Source organism: Hordeum vulgare, chromosome 4H (assembly GCF_904849725.1).
Source record: "Hordeum vulgare subsp. vulgare chromosome 4H, MorexV3_pseudomolecules_assembly, whole genome shotgun sequence".
Taxonomy (NCBI): domain Eukaryota; kingdom Viridiplantae; phylum Streptophyta; class Magnoliopsida; order Poales; family Poaceae; genus Hordeum; species Hordeum vulgare.
Genome location: NC_058521.1, coordinates 378887926 through 378901327, shown reverse-complemented (window position 1 = coordinate 378901327; position 13402 = coordinate 378887926).

Genomic DNA, 13402 nt, shown 5'->3' with positions numbered 1-13402 from the left:
GCCAATAATATTAAAAGGGGATGAGGTGTTATGATGAATTGGTTGCTCAAGTGCTTAGAGATAGCCACCAAGAATACTCATCCACTCTTCCGCAAAATATATTTGTCCCAAGCCAAATATTCAAAATCAGTACCACCAACATTTATCACTCGGCCATACCGATTTTTGACTTAGACAAATCCGAGCCAAACCCTACCTTTTCGGTGCAACCGAATCTGCATCGGTGCTACACAGTTTAGGTGACCAACCTTTTCTTTCCTCAGTACACAAAAATCAGAATTTTTGAGTTTTCGTATGGTGTCACCAGTTGTGTCATGTGACCGTTAGTCACCTTTTCAGTTCTAGTGAGTTGTGTATGTCGGTTACACTGAGATTCAATGCTGCTACCGTTTGAGCAAGTCAGTACCATCGAGTTTGTAACTTCTGTGTCACCACATCTATTACCTTTTGGAGGGTGGTGCCTCCTAGATTGGTTAGGTGTTGCTTGGGAGCCTCCTACTCCGTGTTGTGGAATTGAACCAAGATGTTTGTACGGGCAAGGAGATCACCTACTGGGAGTGAGGCTAGTCCTGTGTAGACGGAAGCCATGGTGGAATATACAAGGCCGCTTCTTCGTGGACCCCTTGGGGGTGGAGCCCTCCATGGACTCCCGCAACCGTTACCCTCCATGGGTTGAAGTCTCCACTAACATGGACGTACAATAGCGCCACCTATCGGAACCATGCCAAGAATCGACGTGTCAACTTCTTCGTGTTTGACCTTCCTAAACACTACTCCTTACTACATGTGCAAAGTTTTTACTTTTCCGCTTCCATATTTGTTGACTAGCATCTATAGGGTGCACTAGACTTATTAGAACCGCTAAAATCTGCCAACCATTAAATTGGGAAAATGGTAGAATTTTTATTTATGCAAGTAGTCTATTCACCCCCCCCCCTCTAGACGCCTCTTCTATCGATCTCTCAATTGGTATCAGAGCAAGGTATCCAAAACCTTGGTTTAAACACCATTGGAGGAAGATGGATATGCCTAGTTTGGGGAATATTAGTTGTAGAGTGCCTATTCTTGATGGGGAATATTATAGACAATGGAAATATGAAATACTTGATATATTTGATAAATTCCATTTGTGAAAATATGTTAAATATCCCTATGAGCCTCCCGTTGATCCTTTGCATCCTTCTCATGATGAAGAACTTGATATGCTTGGTATCTTAATATTGTAAATCTAATCATTACAGGACTGTTGAGTAATGTGCTTAATATTGTAAATCTTAATATTGAAATGCTGAATTTTGAGTGTGCTCACACGTTGTGGAAAAACTTAGAGAAAAGATATCCCGACTTTTCACTGAGAAAATCTTGAGATCATTTTCCATAAATGCATTGCCTTTCACAAAATGAAGCCAACCGATCCTAATTTTGATAAATGCCATTTTGAGTTTCGTGACCTCATACGTGCTAAAGGAGATGCATTACCATTAACAATGTCATTGTTGAAGCCATTCGCATGCATAAATATGAACATTGTCATAGTCAAAATTCTAATGAGATTCGTGTTTCTTATGACGAGGATATTTCGTCCGACGATGACAATGTGGAACATGGCTACTATGGTGAAGATGAAGAGTTTTACATCGAGTATGAGAAAACCATGAGGAACCTTAGTCCTATGGCGAACCTTAGAGACTACATGGCTGGTGGAAAGGAGTAGGTTCTCGACAGCGGGTGCACCGATCACATGACCAGATATAAAGACATGTTCCATGAAATCGCTCTAAACCGTGGACCTCGAAGGTATGTGACCTTCAGAGACAACTCCAAGGGTATGGTACTTGGTCTTAGTAAGGTGGCCATATCTCATGATAGTTCCATTCAAAATGGCATGCTTGTTGAATCCCTTGGCTATAATCTTCTTTCTGTATCTAGACTAGCAGACTTTGGTTTCAATGTGCTATTTACGAAAGTTGAGTGCCAAGTGTTTTGTAGTGATAATTATAACATGGTGTTTTCCGGTATCCGTAAAGGTGATCTATACATTGTCGATTTCACTAAAAATTCCAAACCCCGCACATGCCTTATTGCAAAATCTTCTAAAGGTTGGTTATGACATAGAAGGTTAGGATATGTAGGTATGCGTAACCTTGACAAGCTTATCAAAGGTGATGATATTCTTGGTGTTGGAGATGTTACCTTTGACAGAGATAGACTTTGTAGTGCTTGCCAAGCAGGAAGGAAGTTGGTGGCAGTCATCCCGTGAAGAACATCATGACTACAAGAAGGCCACTCGAGCTGCTTCACATGGATATTTTTGGTCCCAATGCTTACAAGAGCCTAGGTGGAAATTCTTATGGTATAGTCATTCTTGATGATTTATCCAGATTTACGAGGGTATTCTTTCTTGATGATAAGTCACAGGTACAACAGATCTTCAAGAACTTCGCCCGGAAAGGTCAAAATCAATTTGAAGTGAAGATCAAGAATGTTGGGAGCAACAACGGAACGGAGTTCGCGAACACTAATGTGGATACTTTTCTTGACGAATAAGGTATCTCACATGAGTTCTGGGCGACGTACACATGTCAACAAAATGGAGTTGTTGAGAGGAAGAACCGGGCTCTCATAGAGATGGCCAGAACGATGTTTGACGAATACAAGACACCAAGACACTTTTGGTCAGAAGCCATGGAAACATCTTGCCATGCCATAAATCGACTCTACTTACACAAGTTTCTCCGTAAAACGGCATACGATCTACTCACTCATAACAAACTCCAAGTTGGATACTTTCGAGTATTCGGCTCTAAGTGCTACATTCTTGATAAGCATCATCGCACTAAATTTGCTCCTAAATCTCATGAAGGTTTCCTACTTGGTTACGGAGCGAAATCTCACACTTACATGTCTACAATGGCTTCACTCGAAAAGTTGAAGAGACGGTAGATGTGAAGTTTGATGAATCTAATGGTTCGCAAGTCGAACAATCGTCAGATGATGTAGGAGATAAGGAACCTTTGGAAGCCATCCAAGATCTACCTATCGGCAAGATTCATCCCATGGAGGTGAAGGAAAGTACTTCAACAATTCAAGTGGAAGCTCGAACTTCGCGTCAAGGCAAACCAGAAAACAACATGGAGGCATCCACAAGCGGTACACAACATGATGAAGAAGAGGAAGAAGTACATCGTGATGATCCACCTCAACCTTCCTCACCATGACCTCAAGGAGATGACATCATCAACGAAAACATGCAAGATGATGATGAAGAAGCTCCACCATCCAACAAGAATAAGCTATCACGAGTTCGAGCAAGAGTGGACAAAGATCATCCGCTGAATCAAATCGTTGGTGCCATACAAACCTCGTTTAGCTAACTTTTGCGAGCATTATTCTTTCATCTCTAGCATTGAGACTTTGAAGGTAGAAGAAGCCCTTCAAGACCCGGATTCGGTGAATGCCATTGACGAAGGGCTACACAACTTCGAGAGGAATCAAGTGTGGACACTTGTTGAAAAGCCCGAAGGTGAGCAAAACATCATTGGTACAAGATGGGTGTTTCGGAACAAGCAAGATGAAAATGGACAAGTTGTACGCAACAAGGTGCGTCTCGTAGCCCAAGGATACACGCAAGTCGAAGGTATGGACTATGGTGAGACTTGTGCCCCTGTTGCTAGACTTGAAGCTATTCACATTCTTCTCGCTTATCCCAACCACCCTGATATTACTCTTTACCAAATGGATATCAAAAGTGCTTTTCTAAATGTTGAAATTGAGGAGGAGGTTTATGTCAAACAACCTCCCGGCTTTGTGAACCCTAAGAAACCTAATCATGTTTATAAAATTTGTAAAGCTTTATATGGTCTTAAACAAGCCCCTAAAGCTTGGTACAAATGCCTAACGAAGTTTCTTACAGAAAAGGGTTCTAAAATTGGTAAAATTGACGCAACCTTATTCACTAAAAGAGTTAATGGCGAACTATTTGTGTGCCACATATATGTGGATGATATTATCTTTGGTTTGGTTCTACTAAGCCACATTTTAGTGAAAAGTTTGGGAAGTTAATGTGAGAGAAATATGATATGTCAATGATGTGTGAGCTGAAATTCTTCCTTGGATTGCAAATCAAACAATTGAGAGAAGGTACGTTTATCTCTCAAACCAAGTACACCAAGGACTTAATCAGGAAGTTTAATATGCAAGAGTGCAAAGGTATGAGAACCCTCATGCCTACTGGTGGACATATTGACCTCACTAAGGAGGACAAACCACTTGATCAAAGAGTTTATCAATCAATGATTGCTTCATTGCTATATCTATGTGACTCCCGTCCTGATATCATGTTGAGTGATTGCATGTTTGCCCGATATCAAGCGACACCTAAAGAGTGTAATCTATTGCTTGTTAAAAAAATTGTGAGATACCTTATACACACACCAAATTTGGCATATGGTATCCCAAGGGATCTTATTTTAATCTTGTTGGCTATTATGACTCGGACTATGCCGGAGACAAGGTTGATAGAAAATCCACCTCGGGTACATGTCAATTTCTTGGGAGATCTCTTATGTCTTGGTAATCCATGAAACAAAACTCGATATCTTTATCTACTGCTGAAGCTGAATATATAGTCGCCGGATCATGCTGTGTGCAATTACTATGGATGATTCAAACTCTTAAGGATTATGGTATTCATGTTAGAAATGTTCCACTATTGTGTGACAATCAAAGTGCTATTAAAATTGCCTATAATCATGTGCAACATTCTCGAACAAAACATATTCAAGTGGGACATCATTTCATTCGTGATCATGTTGGTAAAGGAGATATAGATCTTAAACATGTTCGTACCCACAAACAATTAGTTGATATCTTTACCAAACCACTTGATGAGAAAGTATTTTGTGATTTGAGGAGTGAGTTGGACATCATTGATGCTTAAAATTTGAGCTAGTCTCACTCGAATGCATGCAAGGGCATGAGCTCGATTGTCTATCCATGATGCAATTGATTTGACACTATCTTGTATCTTGGAAAACTATGCTCCCTTGTATTGCATCTAACCCTTTTGTAGGCACTCGTAGGAAATACACTTCACAAGATTGCCATCAACTCACAGCAAAAGCAATCTTGACATGGCCAAGTATCAACAGACCCTTCTTCGGAGATGGAGGAAGAAGACAACAAAATCATATACTTGACAATTATATCATGATGAAATTCACTCATATCATTTGGATATATTATGTTCTACCTTGCATGACTAACCATTGAAGGTGAAAAGTGAACCAAAATAACAAGGATAGCTCCCAACTCAAGATGATCATCATAAACTTTGAGCATCCACGATAAGTTCACCTACATGCCACATCATCAACATCATTCAAAGGTATGTACTCATATCCTTGATAAAGGTTTGCACGAATCATGAGGTAAAGCAACTCAAGTGATATGAAGACACTAAACTTAAGTGCAAAATGGCTCGCTTAACGGTGAGTATGACCTATGATCAAGCATTCTTGCTTGACTCCTCATGTCAAATACTCTAATATAGGTGACCTAGTCACCAACCCACATCTAGATGGAGATTCTTGTATGGTTCACATTTGTCATTTCATACATTCTTGGAACCATTCAACTCTCATCTATATGTATGTATATTTTCATAAAATCCAAAAAAAAAATTTCTCTTATTTTCTTTCAATTTTTGGAAATTTTCTACCTATTCTCAGTTAAGGAGTTGATTTTTGTTGCAACTCGGTTTCACCAATTAGGGAAACTAGGTCCAGCCGATTTCTCCCAGAGTCCTGATTTTCATTCTCGATTCTACCGAACCACTTTGCCTCGACGACTCCGATATTATCACTGTCTTTGTTTTTCTGATATTTTATGGACTTTTGCCTTAGGGGGAGAAATATAATCAATGATCTCATGTTTTTCTGATATTTTCTAGACTTTTGCCTTAGGGGGAAACAAAATTAGTTTTAGCATTATTTCCTAGGGGGATAAAACTTCTCTAGGGGGACAAACCCTCAATGATCCCACATAATATAAGAGGGAGAAACATCTAGGATCCCTAACATAGGGGAAGATAGTTCATGGAACTCTTATTCATATTAAAGGGGGAGAACTTTTAATGAACCCTTTCCTACTATCAAAGGGGGATAACAATTCAAGGAACCCTTACAAAACAAAGGAGTATCAAGGATCACTTTATCTCAATGAGCCATTACCCTCTAACCTTTTTGGAAATTAATGCCAAAGGGGGACATATATCAAAGCTTCCAATGAAAATATGCTCCCTTGGTGGTTTTGATAATTCATGACAACATACATTATCTCTTGGACAAACAATTTTGAAAGCCACAATTGCTCCCTAGGGTGGTTTTGATAATTTTCAGAAAAGTTCAAAAGATGTTATGGCTTAAGGTTTATGTGGAGATGCCCCTGGATGCAAGAAAGGAATAATATTGGCTCAAGCTTCAAGATAGAAGACTCTTCATTTTATATTTGTGAGAAATCACTTTTGAGTCCATAGGAAAGCCAATACTATTAAAAGGGGGTGAGGTAGTAGAATGAACTGATTGCTCAAATGCTCAAAGATAGCCACCAAAACACTCAGTCATTTTTCCCACATATCCACTCTGTCAAGTTACACATATACAAATTCGGTGTCACCAACATTGCCACATTGGACCCACCGAGTTTGAACCTAAGACAGAATCCTAGCCATTCCCACAAAATCGGTACAACCGAAACTGCATCGGTGCTACCGAGTTCAGTGTGACCAATATTCTGTTGCCAAGATACACAAAATCGAAATTACTGAGTTTGAGTATCGGTGCCACCGAGTTTGGTCATCTGACCGTTAGTCACCTTTTTGGTGCCAACGAGTTCTATATATCGGTCTCATCAAGATTCAAAAGTTCACACCTTTAGTACTAGTCCGTACGATCGAGTTGTCCACTTCGGTGTCACCGAGTTTGCACATTTGTGTGTAACGGTTGGATTTTGGCTCCTGCCTATATATACCCCTTCTCCCACCTCTCATTCGTGGAGAAGCACTCACAACACACACTTCATTTCCAGATCCATTTTCTGAGAGATAACCACCTACTCATGTGTTGAGACCAAGATATTCCAATCCTATCATTTGAAACTTGATCTCTAGCCTCCCCAAACTGCTTTCCAGCTAATCAACCTCTCCTACCCATGCATATTCTGTGTGAGAGAGATCTGTGTTGGGAAGACTATATTTAGAAGCACAAGAGCGAGGAGTTTATTGATCTACCCCATCTATTACCTTTTGGAGGGTGGTGCCTCCAAGATTGGTTAGGTGTCGCTTGGGAGCCTCCTACTTCGTGTTGTGGAGTTGAACCAAGATGTTTGTAAGGGCAAGGAGACCGCCCACTTCGTGAAGATCTACCGTGAGTATGGCTAGTCCTCCGTGGACAGAAACTGTGGTGGGATAAACAAGGCCGCTTATTTGTGGTCTCTCCATGGGTGGAGCCCTCCGTGGACTCTCGCAGTCGTTACTCTCCGTGGGTTGAAGTCTCCACTAACATGGACGTACGATAGCGCCACCTATCGGAACCATGCCAAAAATCGTCGTGTCAACCTCATGCGTTTGATCTCCCTACCTTACTCCTCAACTTTACACTTGCATGTTTTACTTTCCGATGTAATACTATTAGAACTGCATGTCTAGGGTGTACTTGACTTGTGATAACTGCCATAGCTGCTTCTCAAGTAAAATTGGGAAAAGGCAAAAAAATATCTTGTCCAGTAGTCTAATCACCACCCCTCCAGACATACTTTTGATACTACAAGTGGTATCAGGGCATTGGTCTCCATTTCATTGGTTTAGCAACCTAGGAGAGTATGACATCTAGTGAGGGAAATTATCATCGTAGAGGTCCTTACTTCGATGGCACTAATTTTTCTAGTTGGAAGCATAAAATTAAGATGCACATTCTTGGCTTTAATCCTCATGTTTGGGCTGTTATTCGTGTTGGTGAGCAAGGTAACTTCTTTGAAGAAGGGCATGAACCAGATCTTGATGCGTTAGCTGATGAACTGGAGATGTTGCAACTTAATGCTCAAGCCCGCGATATCATCTTCAACTGCCTTTGCCCCGAAGAATTCAACAAAATCAGTCGTCTTGAGAATGCAAAAGAGATTTGGGATACTTTGGTTGATATGCACGAAGGTACTGATTCTGTCAGAGAATCTAAGGCCGAGTTCGTTTGCCAGAATCTGGGGATTCTCTCAGAATCTGACCCCACCCCAGCTTCTTCCAGAATCTTGGACCTCCAGTTGTTTTACAATCCTAGTTAATTAGACCCTAACTAGATAGGATTGTAAAACAAATGGGACTCAAAGATTCTAGGAAAAGCTGGAGAGGGGTTGAATTCTGAGAGAATGCCCAGATTCTGGCAAAAGAACTCGGCCTAAGTTGGATGTGCTTCAAAGTCAACTTGACAAGTTCAAGATGAAGGATGGTGAAGGAGTCGCTGGAATGTACTCTAGGCTATCTCTCATCACCAATGATATTGTCGGCTTAGGAAGCGAAGAGATGGCTGACAAATTCATCATCAAGAAGATACGTAGAGCTCTTGATGGAAAGTATGACATAGTGTGCACATTGATCCAAATGATGACAAATTACAAAGATCTCAAGCCAACTGAAGTCATTGGTAGGATTGTTGCTCATGAGATGTCACTCAGAGACAAAGATGAGCTTCACAACAAGTCAAGTGGTGCTTATAAAGTTTCATGTGATGCTCCCGCTACTTCAAAAGACAATCTTGTCACTAATGAAGAGATAAGCCCCATGGTCAGAAAATTCAACAAGTTCTACAAGAGTAGTGGCAAAGATAGAAGCTCACGTTCAAGACATGATGAGAAGCGTTCGTCCAGTCGTGGCAGAAACTACTACAATTGTGGGAAACCCAGACACTACTCAAATGAGTGCTCGGCTCCCTACAAAAGAAGAGAAGAGTCACCTTGAATACGAAGCTCAATAGATGAGTCACCTCGCAGAGAGAGAAGGAGTAGAGAAGATCACTATGAAGAAGACACTCACGGAGAGGCATGGAATCGGAGAAGAAGGACAAATACGCAAAGAGAAGTTCAAGAAGAAGACATCAAGCTCATGTCGGTGAACGGGTTTCTGGCTCAAAATTTGATCACCATTCTGATAGAAGCTATCACTCCCACTCCGACTATAGTCAAGATGAAGGTGTTGTCGGCATTTCACTTGTTTCCACCAACTCCTACAAATTATTTGATTTACCAAATGGGGGAGTCGGAAACTGTTTCATGGCTAAAGGCCCCAACGTATCACACCCCGAGTATCTTGATTTCAATAGTGATGAGGATGACTTGTTAGGAGAAGATGACTTGCTTCTAGATAAAACTAGTGAATGCACTGAAAATGAACTTGCTATTTATCATGCTAGTCAAGAGAAATCGACTGATGACGATAAGAAAGAGATTGAGAAACTAACTCAAGAATTAAAAAATCTTAATTTAGCTCATGAGACTACTCTAGAAGATCATAAAGAGCTTGCAAGAACCCATGAGAAGCTACGCTTCGAGAAGCTCAACTTGGAGCAAGAGCATGACTTCTTGAAAGCAATCAATGATGATCTTCGTAAGAAGAGTTCTTCTTATGTAGCCAAACGATTACTCTTGTCTAAATTTGTTCCACAAGTTAAGCCTAAGGACACTAGTAACAAAGGCAAGAAGGTTTCTTCATCTAGTAACAACAATGTTAAAGCCAAATTCCATAATGTTGTTGCTAGTAACTCTATTGATTCCACTAACGATTCTCTTAGCCAAGTTACACTTGAGCAAGAAACTGATTTATTGAAAGGGATTATAGAGAGAGGTGTCTTCAAGAGTCTTGTCGGAAGGAAACAATTCGAGGAAATTGTACACAAGCAAGGAGGACATCAGAAGAAACAAGGTGTTGGCTATTTCAATGTCAACGAAGATGTTTGGCAAGAAGGTCCTTATCCCACTCCCAAGTTTGTTCCCCAAGAGGAGAAGTCCACTCCTTCCGAGGGAACAAGCTCACAAGATGGCCTTCTTCCACAAGACCACAAAGGCAAGGGAAAGATTCAAGATGACATTGACCTATTTGAAGAAGAACCCCAAGCCAAGGTCAAGTGGGTTCCCAAGGATACTACTAGCTCTACCTCAACAAATGCTACAACAACTCTAAGGATTCCCATCAATTTGGTGTGGATTTCCAAGAGGAAGAACTAGATGTTCTTGAGGGGGTGACTCTGCCAATGAAATTCACTCTTATTCATTTTGGCAAGAACTATATGCAATCAACCTCAACCTTATGCATTAGTTCAAGGAGTCACACATTCCCTCAAAGGTAAGCAAGGAACTAGGTAATAAATGCATCTTCGGACATCATCCCATTTGTGCTTCACTCCATGTCCATAGATATACTTGCATATGTTCCTTTTTGCTTTGGGACTAACCCATGTAGGTGAGAAGAGTATGAAAACAAAAAGGATTGCTCCGAACTCAAGATGATCTTCGTCAACTTTGAGCATCCACCACTACTTCACCTACTTGAAGTCTTCCACGACAAAACCCAAGGTTAGTTGATCCCTCTTTGTGGAGATATCATATCAAGGGGGAGATTTACTCTAATACTTGGTTATAAGCATCTCCTAAGGATATGACCATATTAATGCTTATGTAAAAGTGGTAAACCCACTTGTGCTTAACGATGAGTATGACCTATGATCAAGTATCCTTGCTTGGCTCCTAAATAAATATACTCATATATAGATGACTTTGTCATCACCCAAGTGCTTCATAGCTGCTAGGATGTTTGTGCATGTTCAACTTGTTTGTATCATCATTCTTATTGCGTGAGCATGTTGGTCTGCATGAATTTAATCATTCGAGGACGTCCAATTGTTGTTATTTGGCTTTTGTTTTATCTTTTGCCAGTTGGATGGACAAAAATGCCTAGGAACCTTCTCTAGATATCTATGCTATCTCATCTCAAGTTCTATTCATGCTTCATCACAAAATTTGAACAAGCACTTGTCGATCCATGTGTGTGAAGGTGCACTCGGAGTTTAGTATCGTCAAAGACTGCCTTCCAAAACCTCTTTGAAAAACTCGGTGTGACCAACTCCACAAACTCGGAGCCACAGATTTTCCAAAGTTGATCAGGTTTTCTCACATCGATACCACCGGAATTGCCAACTCAGTTCCATCGAGTTTCCCTCTCTACTGATAGTTGAGGAACTCGGTGACACCGATTTTGCCATCTCGGTGACACCGAGAGGGCATGGGTATATATACCTGCGGACCGGACCTATTGATTTCCCATATTCAAACAGTTTGTTCCTCAAACCCTCGCTGCCCCCCCAAGACCCCAGGTCATCGCCTTGACTCCCTGAGCGCCGCAGCCGCTGGGATTCACCGCCGTCGATGCAATCTGCCCCGCCGTCGTCGTCGTAGCCAAACCGCCACCAAGCTAGGGTATGGTTCAATCCCCTTTGTGTTCTCCATCTGATTCTTACGTATTGGGAAAATATTTTCTTCTTTCCACTCTGTGCAAATACTTCTATCCACCAGATAAATCTCGTAGAGTAGAAGAAGTAGCAATTATGGATCCGATCTGCCGAAGAATGCAACTCGGTGAGACCGAGTTTGCAGAATCTGTTCCACCGATTTCTGTTTTAGGGTTCATGAGTAGCAACTCAGTGAGACCGAGCACCTATTTTCGGTGCCACCGAAAATGACTGTCGAGTCTGTGTTAAGCGAGTTTGTTTTCTCGGTGACTCCGAAAATGCCAACTCGGTGCCACCGATTTACATCCTGCAGTAGATCATACCCTGAGTTTCAGACTTCAAATTTTCAAAAATATCTAAATTTTGTGATGCTCATCCATTCTGTCTTTCCTACATCCACTTCACAGGTTCTGTTGTTTGCTGTTGTGCTTGTCAGTCAGTATGTCAGGATCAGATGACAGTCAGAATGATTTCAGAGAGCATAGTGTTGACTTGGAAGGTGGCACTAGTCCAGAGAGGACATACTCTGACCCTGGATCATACAGTTCTCATGGCTTACCCAAGGCAGCCACGAGGCAGAGAAGGAAGCTAAATTCAGATGAGGAGGATTCAGACTTTGTGGTTGAAGAAATTCAGCTCCTTCTAAGGCTCCTCCAAAGAAGGCTGACAGGAAAGTCACTGCTACTCCAGCTGAACAAAGAGCATGTGAGAATGTCAGGAAGGGAAAAGCTATTGCCAAGGATGCACCTGCAAAGAAAGTTGGTTTGAAGAGGCCCTTGAAGAGAACTATCCATCTTGTTGGCAGAATGACTTCTACATTTGAAGACCCAGAAGAAGTTGAGGAATAAGCTCCTGAGGAGATCCCAGTTCCTCCAAAGAAGAAGAAGTTTATGGGTGATTCAATGAAGTATGCTACAAAGCCTGCTGCTAAAGCAAAGAAGGCTCCTGCTTCCAGGAAGACCACCAGAGATATACATGCAGCTTCTAAGAGCGAAGGCCCTACATCCAGTGCCCCTGTTGCAGAGGAAGAAGATGAGAATGCTCCAGTTCTCAGGAAGCTCGGACCATATGTACCACTCCACAATGATGCTCATCCTGTAGGAGAAGACATGAAGAAGAGGAAGGATGCCGTATTAAGAAAGTGGAGAGTTGCTGATCCATATGCTGTCAGAAGAAAAACTGATGTTGATCCATGGTTTCACACCAAGGAACAACAAGATTTGTATGAGACTGTCTTGTTTGACAAGAGTCCTGTTGTCAGTGATATGAGGTATGTCGACCGGGCATACATCAAGGAGAATGAAGATTACTTTCCACATGTTCAAGAGAATTCCAGGCTAGTTGACATAGAAGATTTTGTTGGGAAGGAGATGACCCCATGGAATGACGAGCTAATCATGCAATCCTATGCAACTATTCACTTCTATGAAGACTCCCTCGTTTGGATGACAGATGGATACAAGCAGGAAGAAGTAGATGTATATGTGTATGCAAATGCTAAGAAGAATCACAACTCCATGGCCAACACGTACAAGACCATTCCACATCAATACTTGGCCAGTCACAAATTTGGCTCAGTGTATTTTCTGCAAGCTGGTATTCCCACGACAAACACTATACTGCGACACACTTTCATGCCTAAGTCAGGAGATGAGAAGATGATCAGAGGATATTTAATCAACCTGCTACACCTACTTGATTCCCATACCAGATTTAGAGTGATAGATTTGATAGTTGAGACTATCCGAAGGAGTGATGCGGATCAAAAGAGATCATGTGGATATGCACCATATATTTAGATGCTCATCAATGCCAAGGTAGGCAAGCATGCATATCTACTTGATCGTCCCCGT